The sequence below is a fragment of the Myodes glareolus genome, chromosome 3 (genome assembly GCF_982192425.1).
Source record: "Myodes glareolus chromosome 3, mMyoGla1.1, whole genome shotgun sequence".
In the NCBI taxonomy this organism is placed as follows: Eukaryota; Metazoa; Chordata; class Mammalia; order Rodentia; family Cricetidae; genus Myodes; species Myodes glareolus.
The window spans coordinates 44,656,655-44,671,089 of NC_142028.1; the positions used below are offsets into that span (position 1 = coordinate 44,656,655).

At 37.8% G+C, this 14,435-nt stretch overlaps 1 protein-coding gene across 6 annotated transcripts in view; it reads right to left on the reverse strand.

The window, feature by feature from the left end:
* Positions 1-14,435, reverse strand: part of LOC148122650 (contactin-4) — a 181,878-nt gene that overhangs the window by 159,776 nt on the left and 7,667 nt on the right. The gene's annotated exons all lie outside the window — the stretch shown is intronic.

Consider the following 14,435-nt stretch of genomic DNA (forward strand, 5'->3'; position numbering starts at 1 on the left):
ACCAAGAATAACATATTATTAGTATGGTCTACAAAGTCATGCCATAAATATAATAGGGCTAATGGAACAGATACTTAGGGCAGACCCACTAAACACTTAGGTAATAAGATATTAACAAGATATCTTAATATATATTAAGCATGATTAAAATGGCATGCTATAATCAATATTTAAATATCAAAGATATATAAATAAAAATATATAAAGAATAGTAAGGACATTGAGCCTATAATTTGTGATCCTAGAGAAGCTAAATAGGAAGGTGAATCCAAAGAAAAACATGTAGTTGTCCTCCTGGATATTGGAAGTAGACAAGATTGCCAGGCAAAAATTGAGAGCTTGGGGGTGGGGGTGAAGTGGGGGTAAGGGGAGATGGGGAGAGAGAAGTGAGAAGAGGAGGATGGGGAAAGCTTGGGGGAATGGGATGGTTGGGATGGAGGAAGCAGGGTAGTATAGATCTTAATTAAGGGAGCCATTTTAGGGTTGGCAAGAGACTGGACTCTGGAGAGGTTCCCAGGTGTCCAATAAGATGTCCCCAGCTTGTTCCTTGAGCAGTTGAGGAGGGGGCCCCTGAACTGACCCTATCCTATAGCCACACTGATGAATATCTTGCATATCACCATAGAAGCTTCATCTGGTGAAGGATGGAGATAGAGACAGAGACTCACACTGGAGCACTGAACTGAGCTCCCAAGGTCCTTATGAGGAGCAGAAGGGGAGAGAACATGAGCAAGGAAGTCAGGCCCGCAAGGGGTGTGCCCACCCACTGAGACGGTGGGGCTGATCTCATAGGAACTCACTAAGGCCAGCTGGACTGGGACTGATGGAGCATGTGATCAAACTGAACTCTCTGAACGTGGCTGACAAGGAGGGCTGACTGAGAAGCCAAGGACAATGGCACTGGGTTTCGATTCTACTGCATGTACTGGCTTTGTGAGAACCTAGTCTGCTTGGATGCTCACCTTCCTAGACCTGGATGGAGTGGGGAGGACCTTGGACTTCCCACAGGGCAGGAAACCCTCACTGTTCTTTGGACTGGAGAAAGAGGGGAATGGGGTATGGGGGAGGGGGAGGAAAATGGGAGGAGGTGAAAATTTTTAATAGTAATAATAAAAATGAAAGTTTAAAAAAAACAAAAAACCACCACCAACAACAAAAAGAATTCCTCTTCCATTCCCTGTATATGTGTGTGCGTGTGTGTGTATGTGTGTGTACATATACGTATTTTGGTAAAAGTCACTCAATGGAAGAAAGTGTTTACACTGCTAAGCTATAGAGTTGAGTTCAAACTATAGAGAAATTGAGCACTAGAAACTAGTGAAGCTTGTGGCCAAATTTGCATCAGAGAACTGAAGGTGAATGAGGTTACCTGGTATTATCATCATCTGCTGGCTAGCTGTATTCATCTACATCTGTTGGCTATTGGTCTAGTTGTGCCAATTGTGAGTTCATGAGCATATAAAAGAGTAGTTCTCAATCTGCCTAATGCTGCAACCCTTTAATACCCTTCCTCAAGTTATGGTGACCCCCCCAATCATAAAATTATTCTGTTAGTACTTTATAACTATAATTTTGTTAGTGTCATGAATTATAATATAAATATCTGACATGCAGGATATCTGCTATGTGACCTCTGTGAAGGGATCATTTGACCCCTAACGCAGTCACAACCCACAGGTTGTGAAGCACTGTTATGAAGTTTTTATGCGATGTTGACATCTTCTCCAATTTATAAATCCCATATAAGCTATGTTGTGTCACAGAAACGATTTTGGCAGAACAAACTCCTTCTCAAATTAGGTAAACATCCAAACTGACGGAAAAATAGACATAAAATCAAGTCTTCTAAAAAATTGTTTAAAGGGAAAATTTGAAATAGTGTTAGAAACCTTTCTCATAAAAAATTCCTTCTCACAACCCTATCTTCCTACCCACATGCATTTATCACTCTAGGCAGATATTTTCATCTGTTCAGGAGGAATTCTGCCTCTGCATTCAAAATGACTTTATATAAATCAAACTGTGCACCACACATGGGTGTATTTGTCAAAAAAACTATGTATCGCTTTTTACAGAGTTTGGATTTGCAGGATATCAGACACATAGAAAGCAGAAAATGTGTCTAGTTTAAGAGGTGTTTGTAATATTCCAGCTACGGACATATTACCCTTTGGATAGCATAGAGATAAGACCGATTTCAACATCTTTCACTCATAAAAATGAAATCATATACCAAATATTTTCCTGTTGTTTATTCCACTTGCTTCTGGTGTTATCTAATCCTGAAAAATGCATCAGTTGTCACCATAAGCTCTAGTGACTTCTAGGGCATAACTATCAGAGTTCTGTCAAATTTTTGCATACCGAATAGTTTTTTTTTTTTTAAACATTCTACTATGTGGTGACTGCTTGTGCACTTGAGATGCAGTTTAGCTTATGGAGGGTTTTTCATAACGATATTTACTCGGATTCAGCCAAACACTGGCCTAGTGCAGGCTGGGAGGAAGAGGAAACAGGCCGTTTCTGCTCCCTTTGGCACACACAGAGGAGATAATTCTCCTAGAGGATGTTGGTAGGGACCACAGGAGGGCAGCATAAGACACAGTCTATGCTCATATTTAAACTTTACCTATGGAAAAAATTCCAGTGGTCCCCAATAGCTCCGGAATGACAAAACCAACAGTCAAATTACCCACATAACTCTGGAGCAGCTGATGGATTCTTGCAGGCATTCATTTGCTGAAGCCAGGAGACCTGAGGGCCAGTATTTCTCATGTGAGCTACTAGATGGCAGCAATCCCTCAGTGCTGTGAAGCATCATGCAGCCGACCTCTTCCACGTGGGAGGGGCAGCTTTCAACTACTTACCAACGACCTGTATCACAGCACACTCCCGTTATCTATGAAAAGCTGTGGGGATTCATCTATGCAATTTACAACTGTTTCTATTTAATTAATTAAATGACTCTTGGTCACATATCAAGGGTATTTAAAGTGGCCAATGGAACCCTTGAAAAAGGAAGTTCTCCCTGTGTCCGAGTTAGTGTCATTTCTCCGAAGAGATAATGAAACAATAGTCCCATAACTGGATATGCGTTGGCAATACCGTTTGGGAAATCCACGAGTACAATGTTTTACTACATTACCAAATATTCTGCAAGCCTGTTTGTCGCAGCTGGCCTGCAGAAGCATCACTGGGAATATTGCCAGTGGAGACTATTAAGGCTGGTGCTTTTGAAAGTTTAGGATTTTATCTGATTTTAACCTTTATCTATTATTTTTAAGCATTACCTCACCATCCTATAAAAATACCCAGAGCGAACACTCTCTCCTTCTCTCTCTCTCTCTCTCTCTCTCTCTCTCTCTCTCTCTCTCTCTCCCTCCCTCTCTCTCTCTCTCTTTATTGAGGAGATAATGGTGATATCAGACCACAGATTTAAAACTTTTCCTAGTCTGCTGGCTAAGGCATGGGAGTGGGGGTCTGGGGGTCTCTTTCTAGGTTTAAAATCTGGCCTCCCTGTTTAGGAAGATATACATAAGGAGACATTTAACACAACTCTCTATGAGAGTGATGATTTTCTTCTTTTCTTAACAACATGATGCATCACTTCCAAGGTCTCTAATACCGACATTCTGTCTGTTTTCCTCTGGGCTGATTCACAGGTATTAGAGGGCTCATATGACAGAAAATTTCGTACAATTAGAAAGATACATCTTTGTTTAAAATAAATGAATAACCCCACTTTACTTGAAAGCAATTACAGATTCACAGAGAATTGCAAGAACAGCATAGGGTTTCCGGGGTGTCCTGCACTATGTTTCTCCAGTGACTGTGTGACAGGCAAGTACCGCAGATAGTAGAGTAAGGAAAGTGGCCATCAGCTTTACGGCAGTCACTTGTGTAGATTTACATACACAGTGCTGAGGTCAAGATAAAGAAACGACTGGGAAGACTCTTCCTCAGCAGTCCCACCTTGCTCTTGACTATACTTCCCTTACTCCCTAGCACTCACCAATTTCTTTGTGAGGTTTTCCTATGATGAGCTTATTTCATACATGGAAAGAATCGCACAGTAGCCAAACTTCTGCTTTATCTTTTCTTTTTCCCCCCCTGAGATGAAGCTTGAGACATCCAAGCTAATGAGTGTCCCAACAGCTTGCTGAGTGGTAAACCCCAGTGTGGATATGAAATGCCACTTTAATGTAGGCATTGCAGGGCTTATGGTGACTGCCAAGTAGTTTTTGTGCAAAGAAGCCATTTCAAGATCTCTCAACAATTTCTCTGCCAAGAAGTCGAATCAAGCATAGCCTTTTCCCTTTTTATGAAAGGTTTGAAGATCTAAAGATTAATTATATAAATATAGGAAGAAACTCTTTCTTATTCCAAGGAAAACACTTTTGACTCCATTTAGAACATTTTTGCTCATACATTCGTTAGCACAGTACTTTAAATCATTCTTCGGTAATTCTTTAGTAGGATGTAAACCACTGATTGCTTTTTAACCTCCTTTGACCATCTACAGAAAGATAAAAGGACATTATGCATTTTCAAACTATGTAATTGCATTGACCTTCTTGTATCTGTCTAAATGCTATTTCATTGTCCTTAACAATATGTCCTTAACTCTTGTATAAACCCACAACAAGAAATATATATTGCTACAATGCAATAAACACTCATTTTAAGTAACTTTATTTTCTGACAGAAATGTTTGCTTAAAGAACAGAAGAGAGACTCTCAAGTGTGACAGTATGAATTATAAAACTCCAGAGGTTAATAAAAGATAGTTCTTGCTCTTAGCTCCTATTAGATCATTAATTGTCGGTTTATTTTTTAAGATGAGGCCTCATGCAACACAGGCTGTTCCTGAACTCATTATGTAGCTAAGGATGACCTTGAAATTCTAATCCCCCAATTCTAATCCCCCATCCATTATCTCCCCAGTGCTGGGGTTATAGGTGGTTATGAACATGCCCACTTTATGTGGTACTGGGGATGGATTCCATGACTTCATGCATACTAGACAAGTGCTCTACGAAATGAGTCATATCTGTAGTCCCCAGGACTTCCTTCAGGCTAACTGTGTTTTGTGAATCTGTAAAGCCCTGTAGCCAAAAACTTCACATGAAGTAGATATTTAACCTGTATATGGTGTATTGAAGCATTTTGTAGAAAAGAACTCAGGAATTCATATCATTTCTTCCTCATGATATCCTTACCTTATGCCTTGGTCCTATACCCTTTCTTCCCTGATACTATGCTCATAAATTACATCTTTAAATTCCAAGCCTGCACTTAGAATACTTGAACATATAAAGATGCATATATAGCATATAATAAAAGAAATAGATAACAATTATCATCTGGGCTTTTTATACTCATAAATCACCTGAATATAGAATATGTTCAATATCTTACTCAAAGAATCAATGTATCAAGGAACTTGGTTGTGATGCTTATCAATTTCTACCTTTGTAGATTTCAACATGAAATCACTAAAGGCAGGACTGAGAAGAACTTTGCAGGACTGGATCCAGCCAGTAGGAACAAGAACTAGCACTCTGCTGATTTTGTCCTTGTAAGCATTACAGTTTGGATGAAAAGGGATCCTGGTAGTCAGGAGCCAAAAAATTACTGTAAGTGCAGTAGCTTACAGCCCTATTCCAGGGAAAGGTTTCCCCACAGTAGCAAGGTCTCCCCAGTTGTTACAGTTCTGCTTGGGTTCCCCAGAGTGCAACAACTCTGCTCAGCTAGGGAAAGGTTTCCCCAGCAAAAGTGTTACAGTTCTGCCTGCTCTGCTCCACAGCAAAAAGTTGTTATTTCTCTGCTGTGCTCTAATCCTGTGAAAAAAGGTTATCATCCAAACCTATTCCAAGAGATTTATTAGGAGGGAATAATCCAGGAGGGTGACTGCCTCTGCCAGAGTGGGAAAGGGCAGCAGAAAACTGAACAGGGACAGGGCTACAGGGCTTATACATGACTTCTTGGGGTGAAGTTTTACTAGGGTAATGATTTTCAGGGTAGCAATTGGTCGGATTTCAATTACCGAGCAAGGACAAACTCAGAGATTTGTTGGATTTTATGCTCAGGGACTGGTTGGTTTTGTGCTCAGGGATTGGGTGGTTTTCCTGCTCAGGGCTTGGTTGGCTTTGTGCTCTGTTGGTCAGGGGAATATTTGGCTCTGGTTTCAGGGCCAAAGTGAGTTTATTTCACTGGCCCTTTATAGCCTTTTGGATCTAGTTTTAAAGTCAGGGTATGTTGTGTTATTTTTTTTCCCTCACTTTGGTTCCAGAGTCAAAGTGTGTTTCTTTGACTCTGGTTTCAGGGTCTGGGTGTATTTCTTTGGATCTGGTTTTATGGTCAGGGTGTCTATTTTTCACTGGCTATGTGGTTTCAGGGCCAGGGTGTGTTTCTTTCACTGGCTCTGGATTCAGGGCCAGAGTGAGTTTCTTTGAATGGCAATTTTACCTCCTAATAGTGCCACTCCCTATGAGATTATGGGGACCAATTACATTCAAACTACCACACCCATGATGAGTGGGACCTGAAAATTTTACAAAAAGTTTTACCCCTAAATGTATGCTTCCTTGAACAAAATTAACACTAGCAGTTAGGAAAGACCCATAGTTCCAGGCTGTCCTGGAATCAGATGCTAAATTTAACATCTCAAAGAAATTCGTATATGTAAAGATTAATATGTACTGCTATATCTTCATTTTTTTTAGTGGTAAGGAGCATAGAGCACGAAATTTACCATCTTAGCTACTTTCTATATACATAAGTGTAAACTCCTTGTGATGGGTCTCTAGCAGTTTTCATTTTGCAAAACTGAAAATTTATAAACCCATTAATCAGTGACTTCTCATCGTCCCTTCTTCCCCTCCATTTATACTACTGCTTCCATAAGTAAATTTGACTTGTCTAGGTGCTTCACATAACCGCAATCAACAGAATTTCCTTCATGTAACAATCTTATCTTATTTCATGTGTCCTCATGGTTCATGCATGTTGGAGTGTACACCAGTATTTTCTTCTCTTTAATGCTGAGTAATATTTCATTGTATGTGTGTTGTATTTGACTATGTGTCCATTCACGAACAATTAGATGGCTTCCATTTTCTGGCTACTATGATTATAATGGTGCAGTGATCATGAGTGTACAAATACTTGTTTGGAATGCTATTTTTATTATTTTGGGCATATTCTAAGAGGGAGACTTGCTGGGTCTCTAACTTTCCAATGAGATGCTATACTATTCTCTATAGCTATGGTAACCTTTTCACTCTCACCAAGAGTTCATAGGTTACAATTCGTTAAACTCACTGATTCCCTATTCTGTTTTGACCAGTGTCAAGGGTTCCACTGTCCCCTTCTAGGATTTACTATTTTTTCCCATACTTTGCCCCTCTGTTTAGTGGTGTGTATCATTCTATAGGATATGAGACAAAAATCTCATTGTGATTTTGATTTGTATTTCTTCATGAATTGTATCTTTTGTTTACAAATATGTCTATTCAAGACCTTAGTCTATTTTTATTTTTATTTATGAGCCTACCACTTTACAGCTGAGACACCTCTCCTGTTACCTTTGTCTATCTTTAATTGGCTTGGTTTTTGTTATTAAGTTGTGGGGGGTGTTTGTGTTCTCTAGACAGTACTCCCTTACTAAAGATATGCAAATATATAATCTCCATTCCACATGTGGCATTTTCACTGTTGTTTTCTTACATCAGTAGTTTCTGTTTGATGTTATTTCTATTAAGCCAGAGGTTCAACTTTGTCCCTTTAAATGTGAATATCCAGTTCTTATAATACAACATTAATCTCTCTCTCTCTCTCTCTCTCTCTCTCTCTCTCTCTCTCTCTGTGTGTGTGTGTGTGTGTGTGTGTGTACAGAAACATGTTACAGAGTGCATTTGGAGGCTAGAAGTCAGAGGACAACTTTTAGAAAATGATTCTCTCTTACCATCTTGTGAAATCCTGAAACTCAAACTCAGGATGTCAGACCTGTGCATAAGAGACTCTACCTACTGATCCACCTTTCTAGGTTTTATTAGTTAAAAGGACTTTGTGTGTATGTGTATATGCCAGTCTGCTATGTTGTATTTGGGCACCATAATTGAAACATATTTGGTCATGGATTCCACGGTTTGTTTTCTGGGATATCCCCTCTCTCATACTGACCTATGAACCTATGTGCAGGGCACACTTATGAACACATGTCTTGCAGTCTGGAATCATGAGGCTTCCAATGCTGTTCTTTTCTAATATACTCTTAGCTATTTATGGTCCCCTTGAGATCTTATGGAATTATTTTTCTTTAACGAAATACTTTTCACTGAGATTTTTCATGTGACTTTATAGAAGTTGTTGACAGATCTGGGAAAAGTGTGGAGTCTCCCGATAAAAACAGGGAATGTTTTCTTTGTGTATTTTCGTCAGTTCTTTCAATAATATTATGTAGTTTCTAGGGCATAAGTTTTTGTCCCCCCCTCCTCCCCGGCCTGGATTACTCCTAAATTTATTTCCTTTGATGCTGTCATAGACAGGACTTCTCTTGATTTCTTTTTTGGATTGGTCCCTCTTGGTAAACAGCAGCGTCGCTGAGTTCTTTGTGTGTCTTGCTTTTGCAGCCTGCAGCTTCCCTGAAATGATTTATTAGTTTCATAGACCTCTTCTGCTTTTGTAGCTGCTCTGTGTTTCCACTCTGCAAGATCATGTCATCTTCAAAGCTTTTGCTTTCTTCCTATTCCAAGTTGGAGGCCTTTACTGTTTTTTATCATCAAATTCTGCCTAGGACTTCCGGCACTATACTAAACAATAATGGTGATGGTGGGCCTCCTTTCCTTGCTCCCAATCACAGGAGGCATTCAAGATTCCAACATTGAGTGGGATGTTGGCAGTCTGTTTGATATGTGGTTTCTATTCCATGGAGACAGTTTTGTTTTAGCCTTATTGTGGAGTATTCTTTTGTAAATTGATAAGATGGTGTTGAATTTTGTCAATTGCTTTTTTTCATTGACTCAAATGAAATTTGGCACCTGCCTTCAGTCCTCCCATGTAGCATAAGACATAGGCAGATATTCATACCATGAACTCTAAGTTTTAGGTATAAATTCTGCATGACTCTGTTGAAAAATCCTTCATGTTGACAAATTTCTCTGGCTGGTGTCATGTGGGGATTTTTTTGTATAACAGCGGATCCTGGGGATGCACAGTGTGAATGTCTGTTGCTCACAGTATCAAGCAGCTCAGGGATGGAAGCTGGTTATGTTTCCTTTCCTAAGATTCTGTGAAAGGTTTGAGCAGAATTGGTGCTAATTCCTCTTTAAATGCTGGGTAGGATTCTCCATGGAGTTCTCTAGTCCCGAGTCTTTCTTTCTTGGGAGGCTTTAGCTAAGCCTTTCACTTTTTTACTGGTTATAAAGTATTAAATTATTTAGATTTGCTACTTCTTTACCATTCAACTGGGTAGGTAGTATGTGGCAATCAATCTGCTTCTTCTTAGGTATTAAACTGAAAAGTTATCTGTGTTAAAGTTTCAATATTTTATTTGTTATCTTTTATTTTGAGTCTTTTTCTTAGTCTAGATGAAGGTTTGCCAATTTTCTCAATCTTTTTAATGAATGAACTCTTCATTTTTACTGATATCTTTCCTAGTCTTTATTTCAGTGATGTGCTTTAATAATTACTATTGGTACTATTTTGTTGTTGCTGTTTTGTTTAGTTTCTTTTTTAACTTTTTAGTTGTCAACACAGGTTGCTGATTAGGTAACTTTTTAAATTATTTATTACTATCAATTTACCTCTTACTACAACTCGTACTGCATAATAAGTCTATATATTTTCACTTCTCTCCAGATATTTTTCAAGTTCTCTTTCATTTCTTTCTACACATCAAAGATGTAAGAATCAGATATTCTATTTTGACACATTTGTGGATTTTGCCAAAGTATTCAGTTCTCAATTATTTAGTTCTGTTTTCATCCCATTGTGGACTGAGATGATGCTTCGCATGGTTCTAACCTTTTTATGCATTGCACGTGGACTATCTTATAGAATTTCCCAGTCATGCTTGTGAAGAATGTTACGCAGAGTTAATCTGCAGGTGTCAGTTATGGTCAATTGGTGTACTTTGTTCAGGCTTCCTGTTCTTTTTCTACTTCTTTCCAAAACTTAAAGTAGGATACCAAAGGATTCTATAATCTTTTTTTCCCTTGTTACTTCATATTTTGTCAAGTTCCAATGCTTAAACACATGCACACCATCCTATGGTTGTGCATTGATCCTTTAACAATGATGTAATATTGTCTTCTGTGTCAGTTTTTTGATTGACTGTCTTATCTGATGCACTGTTTTTTTTTTAAATATTCCTTTTATGTAGGGATGTTTTGTTAACATGTATGCATTTGTGCCACATGTGTACCTTTGGAGGCCATAAGAAAGCACCAGATCACGTAGAGCTGGAGTTAGTTCTAGATGGCTGTGAATCCACATGTGGGTGGTGGCAACTGAATCTGGGTCCTCTGCTAGAACAACAAGTGTTCTGAATCACTAAGCCACCTCTCCAGCCCCTATATATAATTTTTTAAAGATAGCCTATAGTTTGGATATTTTAAAAATCCATTCAGCCTATTGTCTTTTAAATGTATTTCTAATTCACTTTACATTTAAGACAATTATTGATAGAGAAAGAATTGATATTGTCATTTTGTGGTTTTGTGTACATCTTTTATTATTATGCCCCTCCTTTCCTTTACATATTCTTTTGTCTTTCCTTGATTTTTTAGTGGCATGTTTTAAGTTTTTGCTCATTTTCCTGTGTATATTCCATATGTATGTATATGATATACACACATTATTTGTGCTCACCATTGCAATTATACAGCGTATCTTAAAAGCAGAATCAATTATTTCAAACTTTCAACTTAAGTTCTGTCCTAAACAGAAGTTTTTTTCCTATACAATCACTCTTACATTGCATATGAAAAATTATTTTTAAGAATATATACTAAAAGTACAGATTTGTATCTTCATTTTATATGTTTTCTTTATAAATATCAGAATTAAAATTACTTTTGCACCTATGTCATAGTATTAAAATACTACATTCATATATGTATGCATCTTTACATGAGAGTTTGATTAAAATTTTCACGTCTTTTTCATCTTTCATTTTTAACCCAGAAGAGTTCCTGCAGGATTTATTGCAGGGCAAGAACAACAACAACAACAACAACAAACCCTATGAACTTTTGATTTTGCTGATGTGGGAAAGTCTTTATTTCTCTTTAGTTTTAAGCAGAAAGTTTTGTTAGATATTGTATTTTTAGTCAGAAATATTTTTTCCAGCATTTTCATTAGTTTATCTTAGTTCTATTGGATTGGAAAATTCATACTGACAAGTCTACTAACAATTTTACAGAATCTCCCTCATATTTGAGCTATGCCACTTCTTTTGTGTATGAACATTCTCTTTTTATTTCTGACTTTGGACAGTTTGATTATCATGTGTCTAAGTGTATATCTATTTGGGTTCACTCTAGGAGGGATTATTTGAACTTCTTGAATTGTTATATCCATTTCTGCTCTAAAATAGATTTCAGCCATCATTTATTCAAACTTGTTATTTAATGCTTTATTTTTATTTTCTGAATGTCAGAATATATACATAGTTCTGTTGGACTCTGTCACATAAATTATGTAGGCTTTTTCACTTACTTCCCTATGTGTTTTGCTCCTTGGCCTGTCTTATTTCCAGTGTTCTGTCTTTGAATTAAATTATTTCTTCTTCTTGGCTAAGTTGGTTGTAAAATTTTTCAGTTAAGTTGCTGCAGTCTTCCTTTATCCCCAGAATCTATTCTTTTGCTTCATCTTCTATATCTGTGATACTCTATTCTTATTCCATGCATCACTTTATTAATTTGATTTTGTTGCCTTAAAAAATCATTAAGAATGAAAATTATGGTTAATTTGAATTATTTTTCTGGTAACTGATAAACCTCTAGTTCTTTAGCATTAGATTCTATATTTTTCAGCTGTTTCTTCAATAGACCACATTTCTGTAATTTTCTACAGAGGTTTTCAATTCCTGCTCGGTGCCTTCCCCATTGTGTCTCTGAGAATGGCTTTGTCTTTTTCCAAATTGTCCATCAGTCAGGTAGCCACTAGACCACCATAGTGGTGCTGAACAGCAGACTCTCATGTCGGACCAGGTCAAGAAAATGGGTAGCTTTTGTTTTCAATGGGCCTTACCCTCCAAGCCTTGCTTCTGTCAGCATTTAGATTTAAAGAAAATACACATCATTCCTGTTGGCAGCTCCTTCCCTTTCATGCCAAGAATAGTAACTATATTGAATGTGCCTTTCACTCCTCCCCCAACTGTCTCCAGGTAAATGTCAGAAGTTAGGATTACTTTCTTGATGACATCATGTAATTATGTTGGTGGGATGGGCAGAAAGGAGCTGACTCCTAGTGATTAAGCACTATGATTTTTTCTGCTATGATTTTACATGACTAGTTTCACCAATGACTAGAATACAGAAACATCTTCATTGTGTTAGGGAGTTAGATAGATATTAGCAACCTTAGAGGCCATGAGAATACACCCTACCCTCATCATTAGCTTTGGACTCCACCCCATGTTTCCCTGGTAACAAGAGCAAGGGAAAATTCACAATTGCTCCTCCTGTGATTTAAATGCTACTTGAAAAGCTGAGCATATCAGCCCTTTGCTGAGGCCCATTAAAACAAAAGTAGTTTCTTGTGGTCAAAGGATTGGAGTCTGGGTTTGATCTCAAGTCCTGGGTAGAGATAGAACAGTCTGATCTACCTGTCAAATAAGAACTTTACATATCTCTTCCCTTAAGAGTTAGTACAGGTGTGAATTACTTGGCCAGAAGACTATCCTTTACAAGACCAATTCACCTTCAGACATGCTAAGGAGATGGGAGGAATAATTATTCCCTAAATAAGGTCGTGTAATTACATGCCCAGCTCACCGTCCAGTGTAGCTGTTCACAGATCTTCATTGCTAAACCTGATCACTCTCCTAAGCTCTAGCTCAAAAACAATAACTTCTCCTTTTTTCTTCTTTTTATCTCTTTTTCAGACACTGTCCCAAAGCTTACTGACCACCCAGGTTGAATCTGTCTGCTTTGTTGGATCCTAATTCAAAAGAAATGGCAATCTCTCATCTCTTTATCAATTTCCCTCTTCACAAGCTACTGAGATTCAATGCTCCCTTGCACTCTGGTTTATCTCACAAATGCCAATAAAATGACCCCCAAACATGCTTCTGCATCCATTTTGAAATTACTTTATTAATGAACTAGGAACACACAAAAGGGAATCCCAAATTTCACAGTAGCGATTGTTTATAGAAATCTCACAATGGCAATTGCTCTGCACATTGTAATTTGTGTATCCAGTCAGGGCGGAGAGTCTTTCTATTCTGTTATTTTGCTACCTTTACTTCCCATTAGGAAAACTTAATAAATGTCAATTCTAATATACCCTAAGCCAGGCTGCCGAAATGTAATTAATCTGTTATTAGAAGGAGGTAGAGAAGAAAATAATTATCTCATTTTGTTACCTTTTCCCACCCAAGAGATTTGAGGGGGATAATGGTAAAATATATAGAGGAGTTAGCGCATTTAACATATTACTGAAATCAAACAGAAGAAATGAAGGAAACCAATCTCACCAGGATTGTATGAGAGAGATAAATTAGTCCTGAATTCTTGGAAGCCAAAGAAGACAAGGAAACATGGAGAGCAGAGGAAAAGAGCCTTACTGATTGGTGAAGATTTCGGTAATGTAATAAAACCCTTCACTTTTCTTTCTTAAACAAAAAGTTATCCATTTGAAGATCAGTGTGTTAGGAATCTCTTTTTGTAAATCATAAATATCAACACAGATAATTCCTTCACAGCAGTTTCATAGGGGATTTGGAGATTCTGTTAAAAAAACGATATATGGTAACCACATTCAAATGCCTTTTCTTTGGCCGTGAGGAATTGTAATACATATCTCTGAGACTGTGATGTCTCCCCTGGGTAAGTTTTAAGGTATCAGATCCGCAGCATGTAGAGTCTTTGCTCAGCTTTCACATGGTAGTTTGCCAACTCATTTTTCTACCTGTGTCCTGGTGACACAGACCATCTAGCCATGATGGCAATCAGTGATGCCTCATATTTATCATACACAGACAAGTTCTGATATAGAATACTTATCTTAACCAAAGAGTTGCCAAGATAGAATATGCTTAACTTTTAAAAAGAAAGCAAACGCTCTGTCCAGCACTGAAAGTATGTTCTTGACCAGAAATGATGACATGGTCTGGTTCATTGTTAGAAATGTGAATATTCATGTCTCATATTAGAAGCAGTATCCATAAATTCTGAAGGAGGGGTGCAACAATATTTTGAAAAGGT